General features: G+C 43.3%; 1 long non-coding RNA gene across 1 annotated transcript; it reads left to right on the forward strand.

Moving 5' to 3' along the window:
* Positions 1–7000: 7000 nt before the first annotated feature.
* Positions 7001–8537, forward strand: LOC142490902 (uncharacterized). The gene is made up of 2 exons (XR_012800138.1): positions 7001–7214; positions 8294–8537. It is a non-coding gene; the product is annotated as an uncharacterized LOC142490902 (long non-coding RNA).
* Positions 8538–17962: the final 9425 nt, after the last annotated feature.

Below are 17962 nucleotides of genomic sequence, written 5' to 3' on the forward strand. Positions count from 1 at the left end.
ACATGTGAGGGGGGGGGTGAGCTGCTGACATGTGAGGGGGGGTGGGCTGTTGACATGTGAGGGGGGGTAGGCTGCTGACATGTGTGGGGGGTGTGGGCTGCTGACATGTGTGGGGGGGGTGGGCTGCTGACATGTGGGGGTGGGGGGTGGGATTCTGACATGTGAGGGGGTGGGCTGCTGACATGTGAAGGGGGGTGAGCTGCTGACATGTGAGGGGGGGTTGGCTGCTGATATGTAGGGGAAGTGAGCTGCTGACATGTGAGGGGGGGTGAGCTGCTGACATGTGAGGGGGGTGGGCTGCTGACATGTGAGGGGGGGTGGGCTGCTGACATGTGAGGGGGGGATTGGCTGCAGACATGTGAGGGGGGTGGGCTGCTGACATGTGAGAGGGGGGTGGGCTGCTGACATGTGAGGGGGGGGTGGGCTGCTGACATGTGAGGGGGGGTGGGCTGCTGACATGTGAGGGGGGGTGGGCTGCTGACATATGAGGGGGGGGTGGGCTGCTGACATGTGAGGGGGGGATTGGCTGCAGACATGTGAGTGAAAAAAAGGTTAAACCGGCGCCAAAGGGGGGTAAATACCAGACCAGTGGAGGGTGTGACAGTCCAAATACAGTCCTTGGGATGCTGAATAGTGATGATTTTCAACTCAGCAGTGCATATGTGGAAAAAGAAAAGAAAAGAAAAAGATAATAGTGCAGTAAATCAACACAGGGGGGGGGGGGGGGGAAATGCACAGATAATGACAATCAACAAACTGGACATACAAACATGAAACAATAGCACGGCCTAAATATTAATAAAAAGCAATTTATTGATGTGGAAAGTGCATGAACCGCATCCGGAGGGGTAAAATTATAACCCTACTCACAGAATGCTGGAAGGATACAGGCAATGATCTGGTGCGTGCAGCTGGGCTCTCAAGATGGCGACCGGAGCACTTGGGCTGGCGTCTACACGTGACTGGGATGCCAGGCTAGTGACTCAGATGACGGGGCCTCTGGGCGGACGTGACGTCACCTCCGTTGTAATTTCTCCACCGGCTCACAGGGCTCCAGTCCTCCAGTCCTCCTCAGCAGCCGCAATGTCGCCGCACCTCGGTTTAAAACACTTTTCGGAGACTGCAGATTTCTCCTTTGGAACTGCAGACTTCACCACACTAAGAACTCTAAAAACTTGGAAGTTCCAAGTTTTTAGAGTTCTTAGTGTGGTGAAGTCTGCAGTTCCAAAGGAGAAATCTGCAGTCTCCGAAAAGTGTTTTAAACCGAGGTGCGGCGACATTGCGGCTGCTGAGGAGGACTGGAGGACTGGAGCCCTGTGAGCCGGTGGAGAAATTACAATGGAGGTGACGTCACGTCCGCCCAGAGGCCCCGTCATCTGAGTCACTAGCCTGGCATCCCAGTCACGTGTAGACGCCAGCCCAAGTGCTCCGGTCGCCATCTTGAGAGCCCAGCTGCACGCACCAGATCATTGCCTGTATCCTTCCAGCATTCTGTGAGTAGGGTTATAATTTTACCCCTCCGGATGCGGTTCATGCACTTTCCACATCAATAAATTGCTTTTTATTAATATTTAGGCCGTGCTATTGTTTCATGTTTGTATGTCCAGTTTGTTGATTGTCATTATCTGTGCATTTCCCCCCCCCCCTGTGTTGATTTACTGCACTATTATCTTTTTCTTTTCTTTTCTTTTTCCACATATGCACTGCTGAGTTGAAAATCATCACTATTCAGCATCCCAAGGACTGTATTTGGACTGTCACACCCTCCACTGGTCTGGTATTTACCCCCCTTTGGCGCCGGTTTAACCTTTTTTTCATTTGCTTCCCTGACTGGTTGTACTACCAGTCATTCACCTGGCTGCCTGAACATTTATATAATTTTATTCAATATTATTAGCGCTGTTTTGCACCTTATCTTTTTTCTGTGCAGACATGTGAGGGGGGTGGGCTGCTGACATGTGAGAGGGGGGTGGGCTGCTGACATGTGAGGGGGGGGTGGGCTGCTGACATGTGAGGGGGGGTGGGCTGCTGACATGTGAGGGGGGGTGGGCTGCTGACATATGAGGGGGGGTGGGCTGCTGACATGTGAGGAGGGGCTGCTGACATGTGAGGGGGGCTGCTGACATGTGAGGGGGGGCTTCTGACATGTGAGGGGGGTGAGCTGCTGACATGTGAGGGGGATGAGCTGCTGACATGTGAGGGGGGTGAGCTGCTGACATGTGAGTAGGCGGTGGTCTGCGGACATGTGAGTAGGCGGTGGTCTGCGGACATGTGGGGGGGCTGCTGACATGTGAGGGGGGCTACTGACATGTGAGGGGGGGGTGAGCTGCTGACATGTGAGGGGGGCTGCTGACATGTGAGGGGGGGGGTGGTCTGCTGACATGTGAGGGGGGTGGGCTGCTTACATGTGAGGGGGGGATGGTCTGCTGACATGTGAGGGGGGGGTGGGCTGCTGACATGTAAGAGGGGGGTGGGCTGCTGACATGTGAGGGGGTGGGCTGCTGACATGTGAGGGGGGGTGGGCTGCTGAAATGTGAGGGTGGGTGGGCTGCTGACATGTGAGGGGGAGCTGGGCTGCTGACATGTGAGGGAGGGGGCTGCTGACATGTGAGGGGGGGCTGCTGACATGTGAGGGGGGGCTGCTGACATGTGAGGGGGCTGCTGACATGTGATGGGGGGCTGCTGACATGTGAAGGGGGGGGGCTGCTGACATGTGAGGGGGGGGCTGCTGGAATGTGAGGGGGGGTGCTGACATGTGAGGTGCAGGGGGGGGAAGAGTGATGCGAGTTGCCAGGGGGGGGAGAGTGTGTCATATTGAGGGGAGGGGGAGAGTGTGTCATATTGAGGGGAGGGGGAGAGTGTGTCATATTGAGGGGAGAGGGAGAGTGTGTCATATTGAGGGGAGGGGGAGGGTGTGTCATATTGAGGGGAGGGGGGGAGTGTGTCATTTTGAGGAGAGGGGGAAAGAGTGTCATATTGAGGGGAGGGGGAGAGTGTCATATTGAGGGGAGGGGGAGATTGTGTCATATTGAATGGAGGGGGAGAGTGTGTCATATTGAGGGGAGGGGGAGAGTGTCATATTGAGGGGAGGGGGAGAGTGTCATATTGAGGGGAGGGGGAAAGAGTGTCATATTGAGGGGAGGGGGAAAGCGTGTCATATTGAGGGGATGGGGAGAGTGTCGTATTGAGGGGAGGGAGAGAGTGTGTCATATTGAGGGGAGGGAGAGAGAGTGTCATATTGAGGGGAGGGAGAGAGAGTGTCATATTGAGGGGCGGGGGAGAGAGTCATATTGAGAGGAGGGGAGAGAGTGTAATTTAGGGGAGGGGGAGAGTGTCATATTGAGGGAAGAGAGACATGGGGGGGATGCTGACTTGTGGGGGGGGATGCTGACATGGGATGCTGACTTGGGGGGGGCTGCTGACATGGAAAGGGCTGGGGGGATGTGGAGGGGGTATTGTGTGTTTGATGTGGAGGGGGGTATTGTGTGTTTGATGTGGAGGGGGGTATTGTGTTGGTGAGGGGGAGAGATGGGGTATGAGAGATAGATGGGTAGTATCGTAAAGGTTGATAGTGAGGGGTTCTGGGGGAGATATGAGGATGATGATGATGATGATGAGAGGTGCTGGAGTAGAGATGATGATGATGATGATGATGATGATGATGATGATGATGATGATGATGATGATGATGATGATGATGATGATGATGATGATGATGATGATGATGATGATGATGATGATGATGATGATTTTACCCATGCGGCCCAAATTTTTTTTTCTTGGAGCAGTTCGGCCCTTCTCACTTTACGAGTTGGGCAGGCCTGATCTAAACAGTAAAACTATGTAGCGGAAATGGCTGAGATTTTCAGTTTCAATTGCGTATTCATTTGAATTTGATGATATTCATGGGCGTCCTTATAGGTCTCGCTAATGAGTAGCACATCACAAAATGACGTGTGCTAATTTGACTTTTTACATATGTGCAGTGTATTGGAAAACAGGCGGACATTATTTGTGCATCTTATTAGTTTTGAGAATACCCGTTAATAAGATAATAATAATGTAATTCACAATTTCAGGGACGTCACATTATTTGTGCAAAAACAATGGACTGCTGTGGATCTAGCCCTTGGAATCTAGCAGGCTACTGATATGATGAATAACATGTATCTACATATTTTACAGTACAATAAAGAAAGTTTTTTTGTGAAAAGCTTTTTCAAATGTTTAGATACTGTAGTAAAAGTGTAGTTCGCGCCTTTATCACTTTTATCACAATACGTAGGGTGCAACCATACAGCCCTGATATTATAGTAATCTGTTGTATTTTATACAAAATAGCGTGTCACTAACAAAATTCCACTGAGCATTAATAATGATATTGAGAAAGATCCCTAGGTGCCGACTTGTGAAGCTGATGACAATATAAGAGATAGAAAACAAGTCTTAAAACGGCAAACTAAAGTTTCTCATGTGTTCATTTTTATAAATAGCAAATAAATATGGCAAAAGACCATAATATTATTTTAAATCAATGTTTTAAGCATATTATTTTGACCTTTTAAAATATATTGAAACATAAAGAAAATGTCAATGATATTAATGTTAATGGGAATTAATGTAGGATTGGGACTTCTGGTCCCAGGAAGCTTTGCTGTGGGTAAAACAAACAACAAATAATTCATAACATTGCTCCTTTTTTTATTGTCTTCCTCATTGGAAAAAAAAAATATTAATATTGTTATTTAAAAAAAAAGTAAACTGGTAGCATCCCTTTTACCACTCCCTTCATGTCACAAAACCACTTGCACAAACATATCTGTGACAGCTCTTTAGATAATGTGAAGCTTAATGTTTGTGAAGTTAGAGTACTGTGGACTCAGGGGAATTAAAGGTGTGGATAAATGCTGCAATAAATCCACAACTTGCTGGATCCCTGACACCAGAATATTGATTACTGCTTTGTGTTGTATGATTGTGCAGTCCAGCAGACTGTTAGATAAATATGATCTTATTTTGTGTTACAACCACTAATATTGAATGAAATAGTGCGGCCTTCTACTTGTTGCTGAATTCTCCTGTAGCTGGCGTGTAATACAGTAGACTGATATCCAGTTCTCTAGACAAATATAATTTTCTCTAGATAGCATCATTACATTTTTCATGTTCTGATGACATCTGCAGGCAGACACATTCTGCAAACATTCATGTACAGTACTAGTTCTGCAGGCATGTCCACACAAAAGTTAAGATTTCAAAATTCTGTCAGTTAAATAAAATACATTGATTAATTGTATCATCCATCTCTTCCAGTGGGTGTGCTTTTGGAGACAAATTCACAAAACTGGTAAAGTTTTACGCTTTTGCCGTTCATTCAATTCTAATGAAGACATTAACATTTCCAAAAACAATGTGCCAGGTTTTAGCAATAAATTATTACTGTAAATAATGGTGAAAAAAGTGCTTGAATACAATACCCGAAACAGGACACAAATAGACAAACAACATTGGCCTTTTATAGTATAGTACCTGTTCCCCACCCTGAGTGAGATCATACGACTACTGTGTGTTCTGGTGCGGTGCCTACCTGTGTGGTCGAACAGGAGGCCTTGAGAAACTCTGTGGTGTTATGGAGAGTGTAACTGGGGATTGGTCCCTGTTCAAAAAGGTGCCTCTAATCCTCTAAGCAGTGTGGTGGTTAACTACTGGTAGTCAATTAACCAACACCACCTGGCTGATTAGAGGTTGGTTAGAAAAGCCTGCCATTGAGACAGGAAGAGAGATTCCTTAGTCCACAACTGGGCTGACCAAGGAAACAGACAGAGCAGAGGTTCCTGAGTCTCACCGATGAGACTGACAGAGGGAACACAGATGTCTGGAGCTCACAAGACTTCTACACCTGAATGCTGAGATAACCTGAGGAAAAGGCAGCAACCCAGAAAAGAGAGAAGCCATCCCCCTACAACTACGAGACAGATAAGACTTTTCTTATAAGACTGATAATCTATGTCTGTCTATAAATATATAAATGTCTCTGTGATTTGGGCTGGTGAATCGCTGGACTACAAGTGTAAATATACTCCAACGTGGAGCAGATATTGTTTGTGGATTTTCACATGTTTGCTGTGTTTAAAGCAACAGGTGCAATAAAGCCTTATTTAATTTCACCTTAAAACCAGTCTCCATTGCGTACCTCTGCACACATGTCCTACAGAGAGACATCAGGACAGAATCTCAGTACCAATCTTCCATGTTGCACCCAGATAATGTCCCAGAAAATGCAGCCACAAGTATAGTCTAACTGGGTTTATTAATGGCACATGTTGTTCATACAGGTACAATCCCTGGAGCAGCACCCCACAAGCTTGAGGCCCAGTAGGCCCCATACTAGCTCCTTTACCCCTGATGGTATACAGGGTAAGACATGCTCCCACTTCACAGGGGGATGTGAGAGACACTGACTTCTGGGAGAGTGTCAGATATGTACCCCAAGAGAGTGGCTTGAAACCCTGACCCATAACAGGGCAGTGTGAAACCCAGTGACTTGGAAAGGCGCTTAACAACTATAAAAGTGCTCAAAAAAATAAAATTAAAAGTTTGTGAAACTGACGAATTCTCTCAACCTTCCAGGGAATATGCACTGATTCCCTTACAACAGTTTAGGATCCAGGGCAGGAAGGGAGCAGCATCATCAGGAACACCCAGAAAAAAATACAAAACTCATCATAGTGTAGTATGAAAAATAAATGTCAATGTGTGGAACTTGGCTCTTTAAATAACCTACTTACAGAATGTAAGATATATAAGTGCAGGTTTGTAATTGTGATGGATCTTTGGACACCTCAGGTTATGGGTTGCAGCAAGCAGCAGCATACATCAGATAGGGGTGGTGTCTGGCAAGATGGTGTTTTCACTCTGGCAGCAGCTTCCAATCAGTCATATGCAGTCATACAAAGATAAGGGAAACAATAGTGCTTTACCAAAATAACACAGAGTTTTATCGTGAAGACGAGCAGGAAATGTACTCACAATATAATAAATGAGCACATTCACATCATGGTATCTTTAGGAACCAGGGTATTGGATCGGCCGGTGGAGAAATCCCTCACTTCACTCCGCTTCCTTGTCCTCCACGAGGGTGCCCCCTCGTCCGGTGCCAGATGGATGGCGTCTGTCGTCACTTCCTGGCCTGGCGGTGACGACTTCCGGTGAGCGTAAGTAGAGCGGAGAGTAGGGGGAACGCCGGTCCAAGACTATGCCTCCGTGAATACAGCAGAAAGACAGTTCCCAAACGGTAGATACAGCTGGGCTCTGCTAACTGTCTGCAGATTTCTTTAGCTCAACGCGTTTCACTGCATGCCGCAGCTTCCTCAGGAGCAATGATAATGTCCCCTACTGGGTGCTATTTAAATAGCCCATTCAATTAGGGCAATTGGTAATGCAATCATATATAATTGACACAAGATGATGAACATCATTACACACAGAGTCTCCCAAGCTGGGTACATAATCTCTGTGATCCAAAAAAACGACGCATAAAATACTTTAATACAATTTATTTAAAAAGAACATAGAACAGAATATATACTAAAATAAAAAATTAAATACTAAAATTAATGGGTAGTCGTTAGGTCGAGATGCTTAATGGAAGGTAGAGAGAGAGAAAGAGACATATGTTAGTTGATCATAAACACAAAATATGATTAACTTAAATAAAAACATATAAAAGTTATACAATGAGAAATCCAAACTGGAAATGTAAAAGACTGGCATGACTAAAAGTGACTTAAAAAGGAGGGGAGGGGGAGGGGGAAGTGTGTGACATAGGGGAAAATTTATTTTAAAAAATAAAATAAAAATAAAATAAAATAATAACTAGAGGAAGGGTGCAATCTCAAAATCAACATTAAGACCATGTGGTGTCAGCGTGTTAAGTTTATGCACCCAAAACATCTCTCTTTTGCTTAAATCTAAATTTCTATCTCGTCCTCTCCAATGTTGTGCCACATGCTCTATTGCGGTAAATTTTAACCCTTTTGTATTGGAGTTGTGAAAAGAGGAAAAATGTTTGGAGACATTATGTGACTGCACACTACGCCTTATATTGCTTAAATGCTCCAAAATACGTATCTTAATAGCTCTTGATGTTTTTCCAACGTATTGGAGCCCGCATGGGCATTCCAGGAGGTAGATTATATAATTAGAGTTGCAGTTCATGTATTGTTTAATTCTGTAATCCTCATTTTTATTATTGCACCTAAATCCCTTTTTGTCTTGCTGTTTGTATTCACAGGCCTTGCAACAACCACAGCCGTGAAACCCTTCCAATTTTTGAAGCCATCCATTTCTATTTGTCTCTACTTTCTTAATATTACTGGGAGCTATTATACCTTTTAGATTTTTGGCCTTTTTAAAAATCACTCTCGGGCGATCTGGGATTTCTTCTTTTAAAATCGGATCATTTAATAAAACATGCCAGTGTTTCTGTATTATTTTCTTTATATTGTTTGACTCTTTATTAAAAGAAGTTAAAAATGCTGTGTCGAAATTTTTCTTATTATTTGAAGATGTTTCTCTATCTTTAGCTACTAATAGGTCAATTCTATTCAGACCATTTGCTTTTTCTAATGCCATGTCTAGGAGTTCTGTTTTGTATTGTTTTTCTACAAAACGTTCTTTCAGTATATTGCATTGATCATTGAATACTATATTGTCTGTGCAATTTCTCCGCATTCGTCTGAATTGGTTGTATGGGACATTGTCCATCCATATATCCTGGTGACAGCTTGTACGTAATATATAATTATTGCTGTCAACTTCCTTAAAGAAAGACCTAGTTTTGAGAATCTCATTCTCTATATAAATATTCAAATCCAAATAATTGAGGGAACTATTACTTGTCACAGAGGTGAATTGTAAGTTATACGTATTCACATTAATACTCGACAAGAAGGAGTCCAAACTCTCCTGGCCACCACGCCAAATTAAAAACACATCATCGATGTAGCGCCGCCATAGGACAAGGTTATTATTTTATTTTATTTTTATTTTATTTTTTAAAATAAATTTTCCCCTATGTCACACACTTCCCCCTCCCCCTCCCCTCCTTTTTAAGTCACTTTTAGTCATGCCAGTCTTTTACATTTCCAGTTTGGATTTCTCATTGTATAACTTTTATATGTTTTTATTTAAGTTAATCATATTTTGTGTTTATGATCAACTAACATATGTCTCTTTCTCTCTCTCTACCTTCCATTAAGCATCTCGACCTAACGACTACCCATTAATTTTAGTATTTAATTTTTTATTTTAGTATATATTCTGTTCTATGTTCTTTTTAAATAAATTGTATTAAAGTATTTTATGCGTCGTTTTTTTGGATCACAGAGATTATGTACCCAGCTTGGGAGACTCTGTGTGTAATGATGTTCATCATCTTGTGTCAATTATATATGATTGCATTACCAATTGCCCTAATTGAATGGGCTATTTAAATAGCACCCAGTAGGGGACATTATCATTGCTCCTGAGGAAGCTGCGGCATGCAGTGAAACGCGTTGAGCTAAAGAAATCTGCAGACAGTTAGCAGAGCCCAGCTGTATCTACCGTTTGGGAACTGTCTTTCTGCTGTATTCACGGAGGCATAGTCTTGGACCGGCGTTCCCCCTACTCTCCGCTCTACTTACGCTCACCGGAAGTCGTCACCGCCAGGCCAGGAAGTGACGACAGACGCCATCCATCTGGCACCGGACGAGGGGGCACCCTCGTGGAGGACAAGGAAGCGGAGTGAAGTGAGGGATTTCTCCACCGGCCGATCCAATACCCTGGTTCCTAAAGATACCATGATGTGAATGTGCTCATTTATTATATTGTGAGTACATTTCCTGCTCGTCTTCACGATAAAACTCTGTGTTATTTTGGTAAAGCACTATTGTTTCCCTTATCTTTGTATGACTGCATATGACTGATTGGAAGCTGCTGCCAGAGTGAAAACACCATCTTGCCAGACACCACCCCTATCTGATGTATGCTGCTGCTTGCTGCAACCCATAACCTGAGGTGTCCAAAGATCCATCACAATTACAAACCTGCACTTATATATCTTACATTCTGTAAGTAGGTTATTTAAAGAGCCAAGTTCCACACATTGACATTTATTTTTCATACTACACTATGATGAGTTTTGTATTTTTTTCTGGGTGTTCCTGATGATGCTGCTCCCTTCCTGCCCTGGATCCATAACAGGGCAGGTCTGATACTGACAAGCATCACATTTTGTGCAAGTGACCCAACCACTATCCTCCCAAGGATGACACTCTCAGGTTGTTGCTAGACCCGTCACTGGATACAGAAACAATACATCCAGGCTGCAATAGAAAGCTAGGCCTTTATGAAAGAGCCTATCCCTCACAGTACCTGTACCTAACAGAACTTACAGTATACTGTTAGGGCCCAAAAGAAAGATAGTAGCCGGAGGGCTAGGCTACATCAGTTTGAGGCAAACTGTTTGCAGGTGGCTAGTGTTTATAATTACAATGCGGAATATCATTTATATTCATTATGTCGGTGTAGGCGGACGCTCACAGAGATGCAAGGGAGACTCGTTATTGTGAAATTAAATAAGGCTTTCATTGCGCCCGTTTCCTTAACATCAGGAAACCATCCAAACAAGGGGTAAACAAAGCTTCAATTTACTTGGGAGTATTTCCATGTGATTCCCCCTACCCCTTCAGAGCTCGCTGGCGGCGGCTCACTGGGGGGACGGGTGGTCAGGTTGTGCTGCGTTGGCTCACTGCGGGTGCGGGAAGGGGGGTTACTGACGGGGGCGACCGGAGGGGTTTCTCTGTGGCAGCTGACTTTGGGTGCATTGTGTGACAGGGTGGGTGGCAGCAGCTTACTTACTGTGGGGCTGGCGGTTTGTTACTTGGCGGCTGTCCGCTGTGGTGGCGAATGGGAGGGTTGCGCAGTTGCTGGCTTTGTTTCCCCCCCAACTCCGAACGTGCGTGACGTCACCCTGCCTTGCCCTCAGAGACCGCGAGAGCCAATGAGAGCCAAGGCCCACCCGGCAGTCAGCCAATGAGAGAGCTTGACAGGCAATGACAACCAATGAGATCGCGCACAAACCCACAGACAAACATCTTTTGAGTTGTATATATATATATCGCACATCGCACCACGATGAATGGCAAAACATATATCACTAACTCACATGAAATGTAAATAAAAGCAAGCTCCTTGCAGTCCCAGGTGAGTGCTTAGTTAGTCCAACGATCGAATACAGCTTTGACCCACTTCCGTGAATCCCCGGACGACTCAGAGCATTTGGGAAGAAGAGAGCTGCACTGTAATAAAGCTCAACAGCTAATCCACAGCTGAAGCGCCCTGCTCGCAGCCGTGTGCACAAACGCCAAGATGGGGGAAACCTCCATTCACTCTGCCAAGATCTAAGCTGCTCACAGCTGCAGAAGGCTCCGACTCACTGAATGAGACTGCTGCTACATGGTGGTGGTGCATACCTGCTGGCTTACAGTTGATCTGAGTCTCCCGCATCATGGTAGGGGATATCAGAACAGGCTTCTGGGGTATAACTGATTCGTACTCACAGTAACAGTGCCTCCATCTCATGCAGACCCCATGGATGAGGGGTGAAATCCCTGCAAGAGAACACTTTACTCTCCCCCTGATAGATTTCAGTCTCAGGCAAGGAGGTATAATGAACAACTGGAACATTTTATTCTCTCTGTACACTGCACAGCATACACAGCAACCAATGCAAACATGAGCTTAGGGCCTTCACCCTCAGGATGTCCCTGGATCTTCACTCCCAGCCAAAGGCCACCAGGAGCAGTCTTAGCTCTTCCCTTACTCCCTAATAGAGTGAAGGGAATTATCTCCCTCCTCTCCCCTAAGGAAGAGTCACAAACTGAACGGAACCCTGCACAGCTTGGTATGGGTAGACCGGCCTTTCACAAGGTAGAGGCAACTAACTAAATAAAGGAAGTACAGCTTATTAAGTACAGGCCAGGCACCACCCCTATGTCCCTGATTGGACACAAGGCCTGGTTGTACTGCCTTCTCTGTGACTCACTGAGTCTGCATAGAAGTGAGAAAAACCTATGATTACTCCTGGCAAGCCTGCTTTTAATAGGACTTATGCCAGGAGGAGGGCAGACTGGTAGCCAAAAACCAGCCAGGGCTACACTATGTATATAAAGTTGTATCTTTTTAAGTATTGTCTGCACTATTATTGTTTTCTCTTCTGAAATCACATGGACCAGTGAACAGCACATCCATTATACACTTGCACACTGTTTTGGATATGCCTGATTTTATTACTCTTTTGTCAGTATATACTGTGTATTGAAGGATTACCTACTGTGCGGATGCACACTGTTGAGGGTGTGTAAGGGACTCAAGGAATTAAACTCCCTTTCCAAGCATCAGGAGACTGCACTGGTGTCGGGTTTCCTACCTGAGCTGGGAGGGGGATATAATTAACTCCTGATTGAGCAGTGTTTATAAGGCAAGAAGTAACTGCTTGTCAGTGTCCTTGTTGGAGGCTTGCTGAGAGGATCACAAATCACAGATCACAGAGCTCGCGCCCGCAGGGATCCAGGCTTGTTGACCAGAAGGCTTTGCCTGGCATCAATGGGGAATCAAAATCCCCACATAGCAGAAAAGCTGCACGAATAGGACAAAGGACGTTCCCGACCTAAAGAAAGAGCTACATGGAGACCCAGTGAAGGAACCCCAGCAACAATACCAGATAAGAACTAAAACAATACTGCTATGCCTAAAGACATGTTTTGGGGCTTGCAACCAGCTTAGCTGAAGGTCCGTTAGATAGGGCTGAAGTAGTAAGTTAGTTTCCCTAAAAGGGATAGGTGTTTGTTTTATGATTTGTTTTTGCCTATAGGGGCAGTAGCCCAAATGCTTTAGTTGTTTATGTGGAGAATAAACTCACTCATTTTTATGGTTTACCTAGAAATGCATGTGTGGACTTGTATCTGACCTCACCTACAGGCCGTTCAATCACAGGGGGTCATAAGACTAACCCACACTTTTATATATATTCTCATATTATTTTGTGTATTCACTTGTCATATTATTGATTTATTCACTTATATATCGCAATATTTATATTAATCACATATAAGCGTACAGCGCCACCTTGGTTTTTTCTTTGCATGGGGATTAACAAGGTATCTTCCACCACTGCATGAATGTGTCCCCCATAAAGAAAACACAAAAACATTTTAGAACCAAAACATCAGTAAAGTGTCAACTCGTACAGTACATACCAGTACAGTACATACCAATTTTCTTCTACAGCCTATGATTGTGGGTTGTGTCCCTGTGCACTCAGTAACAAACATTTTGAATGTAAAACAGGGTGGTATGAATTAAATGAGACATTGATTTGTGCTCTGCCTTTACAAATGAAAGGATTCATAGTCAAGGAAATGTGACAGTGCTTATTAACTGTTCATAAGAGCTAAATAACAAATCTCGAATTACCAAGAATGTGACAATTAAAATAAAATGTTGAGATGTGATCAATTATGTACTAAGACCACAAACCTCAGATATAGAATACATGAGAAAGGGGATTGCTAAATCAGATTACTTACATGTAACCACTGAATAAAACAAAGAGGAAAAAACAGCAGAATGCTGATTGTAAAGAAAAGTGTCAAGAAAACAAACACATTTGGTGCTAATTCTGCTTTATCAATTATTTCTAAGCCTCATTTTTAAAGTGCTGTTTACAACATCAAAGAAGTGAGAGAGGTGGTAATTATAAAAGCTTTGAATTGGGTAAAGAACATTAATAACTTAAATGTTTAAGAGACAGAGAATGCTAAAAGTACTAATGCACAAATATTAAAGGGTGGTGGGTTGATTTTTTTTTAAATAACAACAGAAATAAGTCTCAAAAAGATGTTAATGATAAACAATAAAACTGATTTTTTAATTTAATGAAAAAACAACTAAAACATCAGAGCGCACCGAGGTAAGTATATATCAAATGTTATTAAGCTTGTACAGGTTTTGAATTTTTTTTTTAATGTGATTGTTTTTTTTTTTTTATGTCCATTTATTGCCCCTGTATTTATGTATGTCCCTATGTATATACATAATAAAGAGCTCATAAAAGCTTGTATTGCTCATGTTTGCGTGCTTTTTTTGATGCATTTTAACTGTATTTTGCAGCTTGGTGTGCAAATGTGTTTGCAATAGTTTATTTCAGGGGGTGGGGGGCTTGCTTTTTTATAGTGGCTTTTTGTTGGTTAGATTTTGTTGATTGATGGTAATTTATTTCTGTTTACTTATTTTATTTCTAGGATTTGAATAGTGAATTGTGTAATTGATTTGGATTGTATTGTAATTGATTTGTGAATGGATTGATTGATGGTATTTTATTTCTGTTTATTTGTTTAGTTTTTAGGATTTGAATAGTGAATTGTGTAATTGATTTTGATTGTACAGTATTGTAATTGACTTGTGAATGGATTGATGGTATTTTATTTATTTTATTTAGAGCATTGCTTGGCATACTGTAGTGTACAGTACATGATGCACAGATTATTTGCATCATGTACTGTAGACATTGTAAAATTATTTTTTTGGATAGCCATTTGTTAGATATTGATTTGGGAACTGTACTGTACTGTAGGTGCTGTGTTCTTGGGAGATGAGATTTATTTTAATTTGCATTGTGGTGTGTTTTTTGGAGATGTTACTGTATGTGTCAGAATGTATTTGCTATGTATTTTTGGCTACGGAGGAGAGATGGGCTTTGCTGGTTGAGAGGATTCATACTGTATTGCAGTGGTAATTACAGTAGAACTGTATTTATTTTATTATGCTACTGTAGTTAATGTGTTTAATAATGGGCCAAATAATCTATTATCCATATGTGGATAATGGTTATTTGGCCCATTAATGTAATGTATGTGTATTTGGTGGTGTGGGGGGGGGGGGGGGGGTGATTTATTTAAATGTACCTTACTGTGTAGGCCATGTTTTAGTTTTTTTACACACAGGGTTGGCACCTGTGCCTTAACCCCTTCATTGCCTTAGCGGGCATTGCATGGCCGCTAAGGTAATGAAGCTCCTTACATTTTTTTTTTAATTTATTGTGTGCGTGAGCAGGGGGTCTCCTGAAATGAGCAAAGTTTATTTCAGCCTCGGGGACCCCTTACTTCCTGAGATACAAGCCCTGTTATGGGGTGCTCGTATCCCTCTAGTCTCGCGGTCACGTGACCCACAATTTTAACATGGCGGGGATACCGGCACCCCATAACTGGGCCTGTAACTCGGGAAGTAGCGGGTCCCCGGACCTGAAATCAACTTTGTTCAGCTCAGGAGACCCCCTGCTCCCGCACACTATGAATAAAAATAAAATGAAAGCAGCTTCATTACCTTAGTAGCTATCCGCTAAGGTAAGGATTTTTTTATGGAGGGGGGGGGGGGTGTTTGATATGAGTGTGGGGGAGCAGGGGTTCTTCCGAGCTAAACAAAGTTGATTTCAGCCTTGGGGACCCCCTACTTCCTGAGATACAGGCCCTGTTATGGGGTGCCGGTATCCCTCTGCATTGTTTAGATTCGATCCCACAGGATTTTAACATGGCGGGTGTACCGGCACCCCATAACGGGGCCTGTAACTCGAGAAGTAGGGGGTCCCCGGACCTGAAATCAATGTGGTTCAGCTCTGGAGACCCCCTGCTACAAAACTTTGATTTTAGAATTTTAATAAAACCCCCGCGATCACCTTTGAGAGGCGCGCGGTTAGAGTGACTGATTCAGACTCTCTTTCTGCGTGTCTATTACACAAAGGCAGACGCAGGTAGCATTCACACAGCAGGGGTCCCTGCTTTGGGCATCTAATGCGCCACGGTAATGTCTTTAAAATTAACGCGCCAAAACCGGGGAGAATTAGGGGATTATATTGACTTCCAATTCGAGATCCGTTCAAATAACGGGCACCCCATTAGTAACATCTAAATTTACAATTCAATTGAAAAGCTTAATCTCCACCAAACAAAAAAAGGATTTCCACATGGGTAAGGGTGGCCCACATCACCACCCAGCCTCCACTGCTCAAACTCAGCTGTAACTAGAAGAAGATAAAATTAGAAGAAGACACATCTCGGTGCAATCCCTACGCATTTCACATGTCAAGTACTTCATCAGGGGTCATTGCAGAAATGAGGCAAATTACTGTACATATGAAACCCCACGTCCAATCTGATTGGTGGTTAAATATAATGATAATTTTTTTTTATATAATTTGAAATGACAAAATATAACAATGCATAAAAATAAAAGCTCTAAAATAATTGAAATCCAACAAACAGGTTGTAATTCATGCTGCTGATTAAGGTGGAGGTATCGTGCTTCAGGATAGCTTTGTTTATATTGCAGAGTCACTATGTTTCCTGTCGGAAACAAAGATTTACCTCTCCCTTGCGAAGCACCCTACTGTGTGGAATTTCAGTGTAAATTGATGGATAAGGCACATCAATTGAATCCAGAATATCCAATTATGCCAATGTAGTACAGTATCACATCCAAAATATCCACAAAGATCTTGTGTGCCCCTTGGGTCATCTGATTATTTCTGGGATTAGGTCTGTTACTGCCAGCCTATCCTGATGTATACAGTAGATTCACACTTTTGATTAACAAAATGTAGTCACCAAATTACCAGTCTATGTGTAGGATACAGTACCACAGTTGTTTTGTATTTAAAGTGAACTATAGAGTGGAAATCCAACTTTAAATAGGCCACTCAAGACGTACAATTTTAAAATACTTTTATGCGCAATTTGGATGGTCTCAGGGTGCACAGTTACTTTTTAAATGTGGATGCTTCATTACCCGACGCACAAGATCAATTTATTTTACACAGCATTGTTTTAATTTTATTTTTGGTGGACAATTTTATTTGCAATTGTGTGGAACAACCATGGACCCTCGTTTTCTCTAATTTATTTGTGGTTTTCTTCTCTGGTGGAAATACATCTATGATAAAGTATATTTGTATTACTTTGGAAGGTGACGAGCAATCCTTTTTTAAATGGTATAGATAAAAACTACTCTCAGCTCCAAAAATAGCATTAATGGGCATATTAGCGAAACGCAACCCAAAACACAAACCTAAATCTCATCCTGGGAGTAACCATATAGCCTACCGCCTCCCAATACTGCCCACAATTTTCAATTTGGCCCAGTATCCGAAGAGGAGATTACACAAGCGCTTCTCAAATTAAAACTAAGCAGCCAATGTGGACCTGACTTACTACAATCTAGGTTCCTAAGACTTGGTGCCCCAGCAATTGCCAAACCAATTGCTTCCATAGTCAACTCTATCCTGTCTGCTGGCCATATCCCTAAGACCTGGAAAACTGCTAGAGTTGTCCCAATCTTCAAAAGTGGGGACAAAAACACTGTCTCAAACTACAGACCAATCTCCCTTCTCCCAATCCTATCCAAAGTCATGGAAAAATGTGTCCACTTCCAAATAAGCGATTACTATAACAAGACAAATTTCCCTAGCCAATTCCAATCTGGCTTTCGCCCCAAACACTCTACTGTAACTACCCTGCTAAAAGTTTGCAATGAAATCCAATGTGGAATGGAACGGGGCCAACTCACTGGTGCAGTATTCCTAGATTTTGCAAAGGCTTTTGATACTGTTGATCATGCTATCCTGCTCAACAAACTCCAGAGCTCTGGAATAGGGAAGCATGCTTTAAACTGGTTTCAGACCTACCTATCAGGTAGATCCCAACATGTGTCCATCTCTGGCTCTAACTCTAACCCCCTGGATATCACCTGTGGCGTCCCACAAGTCTCTGTTCTGGGGCCCCTACTCTTCTCAGTGTTCATCAATAATCTTCCCACAGCTTGTCAGGAAGCCTCAATACACATGTACTGCACCGACACACTTTATTCG

This window comes from Ascaphus truei, chromosome 3, assembly GCF_040206685.1.
Source record: "Ascaphus truei isolate aAscTru1 chromosome 3, aAscTru1.hap1, whole genome shotgun sequence".
Classification (NCBI taxonomy): domain Eukaryota; kingdom Metazoa; phylum Chordata; class Amphibia; order Anura; family Ascaphidae; genus Ascaphus; species Ascaphus truei.